The sequence below is a fragment of the Limulus polyphemus genome, unplaced genomic scaffold (genome assembly GCF_000517525.1).
Source record: "Limulus polyphemus unplaced genomic scaffold, Limulus_polyphemus-2.1.2 Scaffold1202, whole genome shotgun sequence".
Classification (NCBI taxonomy): domain Eukaryota; kingdom Metazoa; phylum Arthropoda; class Merostomata; order Xiphosura; family Limulidae; genus Limulus; species Limulus polyphemus.
This window is the reverse complement of record NW_013666812.1, coordinates 252,028-258,302: the sequence shown is the minus strand read 5'-3', so window position 1 is coordinate 258,302 and position 6,275 is coordinate 252,028. Positions and strand designations below refer to the sequence as shown.

The 6,275-nt window shown below is 33.2% G+C and overlaps 1 protein-coding gene across 3 annotated transcripts in view; it reads left to right on the top strand.

The window, feature by feature from the left end:
- LOC106462587 (ER membrane protein complex subunit 8-like) overlaps positions 1-6,073 on the top strand; it is a 36,789-nt gene extending 30,716 nt beyond the window's left edge. The window contains exon 6 of one of the 3 annotated variants that reach the window (XM_013922530.2): positions 5,977-6,073. The gene's annotated coding sequence lies outside the window, so the exon portion shown is untranslated. The other 2 variants (XM_013922529.2, XM_022389883.1) reach the window with 2 other exon arrangements.
- Positions 6,074-6,275: the final 202 nt, after the last annotated feature.

Here is a 6,275-nt window from a genome sequence, read left to right as displayed (position 1 = left end):
GTGTGTGTGTGTGTGTGTGTGTGCGGTTAAGAGGTCGTTCGATTTGACCGATCCCATTTTGAGAAAGGGTAGAGAAAATAACAGATTAATTATAAAGTTTTACTGAAAAAAACGTTTGAAATGCATTTAGGAGGTTTTAGGGATTACACAAAAGAAATTTGAGATTTTTGAGATGAGGAAAAGTATTTTTAATTTTAACATGAAAATTACTTTGCACAGGGACTATTCAAAACAAATACTCAATATATTCATGGACAAATGAATTTTTGTATGTGAAAGACTTGTAATATTAACTAAAAGGCTGCCAAATTTCGTGAAGATATACCCACTATATTGAGAGCTATAGGTATTAAATCTATAAAGACTAAACGAGTACAAAAAGGTCACGTGGTTGGTCAAATTGACCAAACTCGTATTGAGAGAGTTAAGTGAACCTTGATGATCTTATCAAACAATTGTCATCTCCTTTTTTTTCATCTTTGGAGACTTTAAGGGATACAATCTACTCTGGTGTGGTGCCAATATTAATATTGGTTCATATACATATTTTCATGTCCATAGTCAGTCTCTTATTGCCATAGGTTTATTCATTTGTTCTCCTATTAACAATTGTGTAGAGACAGTAATTGATTGTATTTTCTGGCAGCTCCTCAGACGATCACTAAAACCTCTTTTGCTTGTCTTCAACTGGATTTGGCAGGAGGAGGAAGATTTTCCAGATGCATGGTATTAGGTTATTGTCACCCCTTTTTCTAAACCTGCAAAGGATCCCAAGATTCCTTCTAACTGTAGGCTAATTGCTTTGATTAGCTACCTCTGTTAGGTTTTGGAGAAGATGGTTAATTCGTGTTGTGTTTGGTTCCTGGAATCAAACAATCTCCTCTCCACCAACCCATTGCAGTTTCTGTAGACACCACTCCATCGTGGATAATTTGATTTGATTTGAAAAACAGTTATCTGAAGAGGTCAGTTACTTCTGATTGGAAGTAACATCTCTTTGCTGAATATATTTTGGACTATTGTTCTGTTTCAATTTTTACAGATGGTTTGATATCTGGTGATCCTGTAGGCTCTGCTATAGTTTGCTGTGGCTGGGGGGTTGCTCAAAAAATCCCTTCTACACATTCTGTGATCACTGGCAAGTTGTATAAATATCACTTGCCTTGGATTATGTAGAAACTAAGCAGTACACTAAATGTACTATCTATGCTGACTTGCTTAGCTCTTTGAAGGCTCTAGGATTGCTTAATGTGAGTTCTCACCCAGTTTTCTTGAGTATTCAGAAAAGCCTAACCAATTTCTCTTTATCATACATTTATATTGTTTTTCTGGATTCCTGGATATGTTGGTATTCATGGGGATAAGCTTGCTAACACCACAACTAAATCCATCTACTCTGGCATTGTTGCAGAAGTTTTGCCTGTTCCTTTTGTGTACTTTCAGGCTGTCATCAAGACATGGCTTTCTGTCAGTTGGCAGCTGAATTGAAGTGAGCAACATAATAACAAGCTTTTCCAGATTAATTCTACTAATATTATTTAACTGTCTAGTTTCCATAAAAATTGGAGAAAGGAAATTGCCTTGTCTAGACTACACTTTGGCCACTGTTTCAAAACTCATTGTTTTCTTTTACAAGGGACTGATCCACCAATGTGTGGCCTTAGTGACATTCAACTCACAAATGCCCACCTTTTACCTTCGTGCTACCACTATGACTGCCAGCAGTGGTACGATTTTAGACATGTTTTATTTCAAGGTTTACCTTTGATGTTGGACATTATCATTGGTGATGGTGACACTCTCCAGATCGGTCATGTTTTTAGTTTTTTACAGGCCATTTCCATTTTTAACCTTGTTTGTACTAATGATGATATTGACTTTTTATTTGATTTTTCTACTCAACTTTTTACATATTTTACATTGCTTTCAGTGGGGTTTTGTAATTTTTTGGTTCAAACATCTGGCACAGATGCTTTGGTGCTTTGCATCATAAATCCTCAGTCAACCAACCAGGTGACTTCTACTTTATCCTAAGATTGTTTATGTGATATGGAACCAAGTTCTAATGATATAGTTGTTTGTGTCTATTGTATTCTAAGAATGTTTATATCTATGTGATCTTCAGCCAAATTCTAATAACATAGTAACTTGTGTTTCTATCATAGTCTAGGAATGTTTACATCTATATGATCTCTAACCAAGTTCTAATAACGTAGTAACTTGTGTTTCTATCATAGTCTAGGAATGTTTACATCTATATGACCTCCAATCAAGTTCTAATAATATGGTAACTTGTGTTTCTATCATAGTCTAGGAATGTTTACATCTATATGACCTCCAATCAAGTTCTAATAATATGGTAACTTGTGTTTCTATCATATTCTAGGAATGCTTACATCTATATGATCTCCAGCCAAGTTCTAATAACATAGTAACTTGTATTTCTATCATAGTCTAGGAATGCTTACATCTATATGATCTCCAGCCAAGTTCTAATAACATAGTAACTTGTGTTTCTATCATATTCTAGGAATGTTTACATCTATATGACCTCCAATCAAGTTCTAATAATATGGTAACTTGTGTTTCTATCATATTCTAGGAATGTTTACATCTATGTGATCTTCAGCCAAGTTCTAATAACATAGTAACTTGTGTTTCTATCATATTCTAGGAATGTTTACATCTATATGATCTCCAGCCAAGTTCTAATAATATGGTAACTTGTGTTTCTATCATATTCTAGGAATGTTTACATCTATATGATCTCCAGCCAAGTTCTAATAACATAGTAACTTGTGTTTCTATCATAGTCTAGGAATGTTTACATCTATATGATCTCCAATCAAGTTCTAATAACTTAGTAACTTGTGTTTCTATCATAGTCTAAGAATGTTTACATCTATATGATCTCCAGCAAAGTTCTAATAACATAGTAACTTGTGTTTCTATCATAGTCTAGGAATGCTTACATCTATATGATCTCCAACCAAGTTCTAATAACATAGTAACTTGTGTTTCTATCATAGTCTAGGAATGCTTACATCTATATGATCTCCAGCCAAGTTCTAATAACATAGTAACTTGTGTTTCTATCATATTCTAGGAATGTTTACATCTATATGATCTCCAGCCAAGTTCTAATAACATAGTAACTTGTGTTTCTATCATAGTCTAGGAATGCTTACATCTATATGATCTCCAGCCAAGTTCTAATAACATAGTAACTTGTGTTTCTATCATATTCTAGGAATGTTTACATCTATATGATTTCCAGCCAAGTTCTAATAACATAGTAACTTGTGTTTCTATCATATTCTAGGAATGTTTACATCTATATGATCTCCAGCCAAGTTCTAATAACATAGTAACTTGTATTTCTATCATATTCTAGGAATGCTCATATTTATATGATCTCTATGAACTAAAATATCATTTCATATTCTGCTAATACTTGAATTAAAGTTACTGAAATAATATGATAATTTCATCAGACATTGAACTATTATGCAATGTAAATTGTACTGATCGCAGTGCCCATGTTGGCGTAAAGATTTTCAGTTTCTGGCTGTTTTGTCCTTTGAAAGTTGTTTAGTAAATGTGATCAGATGATTTTTGTGTACAGTGTTTAAAGTGTGATTCCTAATGTTGTGGAATAACCTGACTTGTGTAACACATTAGAGACTGTCAATGAAAGACGATCTGAAGATTCTTTGTTATTCTAAAGATTAGAATATATCTTATTATGTTCATAATGATTTTCAATGTCTGAGATATATTTAACAACAAAGTTTGATTTTTTGTCACTCAAACAGGCCTATATTATAATTAGCTGAAATTTTGACTATCCTATCTATTCTCTGATACTTGGAAGGAAATGAACATTCAACCAGTGCACTTCTGGGCACCTACTGTGTGTCTCAAGTATTATTCTATTGATATGTTTGTCATGTTGAATGTCAATACATCGTGTTATTACTTTTACATTAAAAAAATGAAAAACAATTGAGTGAAAGATCTATGCCAAAGATTTAGTCGTGAGACATGAAAGGAGGTGGAGAGGGAGGCCGGTAGGCTAATTTTTTGAGGTTCGACTTTAACACCAGTTACAAATGAATTTACTTAAATCAAGCTAATGCAGTCATGGGTTAAGCACACAAGCCACCAACTCGAGGAAGTTTATAAATTGAATAAAGAATTGACTTGGAAAATGAAATACAAAGTACATACAAAGCTTTAATTTTAAATATTCATATACTCATCCAAGCCTACAATACCAAAAGCATCAAATCCTTCGTTTTAAGTGAGTAACTGTTCTTTGATTAAACCTTTAATAAGACTTATTAAATTGGACTCTACAGCAAACAGATTATTAATTAAAGTATTATGTGAAATACACTCAGACATAGTTAAGTTTAGACAAATCAACTATAGCATCTTTTAAAATATCTCTTAACAAATCTATTACTTCTTCCATGGATCTTACTGAACCTACAAGTGAGTTCTCTTTTAACATCATATTATTCACACACACATTATATGTCATTTACTAATTATGCTGTTAGACTAGAGTTTGTAAGGTGGGCATTTTCCATGCTTGGTAGAACAGCTGTAGTCAGTTAGTAGGAGGTCTTCATAGGAATCTTGATTAGGTGTTGGAGAACCAATTTTTGAGCCAAAAACCTGATTTTTTATACACATTTGTACATGTTCATATGATTCTTCAAGTTGTGCTACATGCTTAGTTTGCAAGTATGTCCTCTATCTAATTGGTTTAATTTTGATGATTTATGAAATTGATAATTGATTCTGGTCAAAAGTTGTTAAATGGCAGCCTATTCACATGTATTTATCCATGTTTTCCATCCAATCAAAGTTCTGTCAGTCGTTTTTGTATACAGCTCACTTCCTTTAGTTAATATCGATAATATAAACTTTCTGTAGCCATTCTCTCTGCTATGATCATGTCTGTTTAATGTAGATAAGACAAACTGCTGGTTTCTGTTTTCTTATACAGCAGTTTGAAATGCACCTCAGTCAACTTGTGTATTTACTGTAATGTTTCCATTTCCTTATTTGAACAGTCATATTTATGACACTTCCATTATGCACATCTTTCTTCTCTTGATATGTGGATGTGTCATATATGAATATTTTCAAAAAATGTTTGTTCACATAAGCATTTGTAATTTTAATGTAGTGCCTGAAGTGCTTCACAACTGAATGATAGATTCATGCTGAACAGCAGTGAACAAGAAAGAATGAAAAGAAAACAGCTGTTAAGTGAAAGATCCAGGCCAAAAATGTTTTAGTGAGATATGAAAGGAGGTGGAGAGGGAACAGCTACTAAATGATAGATTCATGCTGAATAGTGGTGAAACAGGAAAGAAATGAAAAGAGAACACCTTTTAAGCAAAAGATCCAGGCCAAAATTTAGTAGTGAAACAGGAATAAAAATGGAAAATGAACAGCTATTAAGTAAAATACCTGTGTCAAAAGTTTTGTGGCAAGACAGAAAAGAAAATGGATCCTTAATAGGTGCTTATTGAAAGATCTATACCAGAGATTTAGCTCTAAGACTGGAAAGAAAGGGGAAAGTGAACAAGGAGTAAGTGAAAGCTCTATGTCAAAGATTTAGTGGTGAGACAAAGACTGAACTTGAATACTTCCTCTATACAAAAACCTTTTGGAAGGTGATGGACATCAAAACTGAATTAAGTGATTATTGCAAAAGTGACAAATTATTAAATAAAATAGGCAAGATATCTCTAATAATACATTGGTTGTGGTCTTATCTAGAAATCACTTGAACTTGTGCAGTTTTACTATCCACTATATATGTATTACCCAAAGCATTTAACTCTTATGTATATCATTTATACTTGTAAAAGTTGAAAAACAAATACAAAATATAGTAGTAATAGGATATTATATCAATTTATAGTAAAGGTCTTTTAAATTTTACTTCTTTAACAGGCCCGTCAAAAGCCGGTGGGGACATTTTTGTTGAAAAAAACCTAACCAATCCGGTTTTCTTAATTTGAACTTAAAATTTTTGGACATTTTTATTGGCTAAAAAGAAGGCATTTCCCGCACTCTTTTGACATTGGGGCTGCGAGAAGTGATTTGAAGTAGTAAGGTGACTGAAATCTGTCAGCACATCATGAGTTTAATGGCCAAGCACAAGAAGCAAGGAAGTCTCCAAATGACATACAGAGGTATTCAGGAACCGTTTAGAACCACCTTGGTAGATATTGTGCAGCAAACCAAGTACA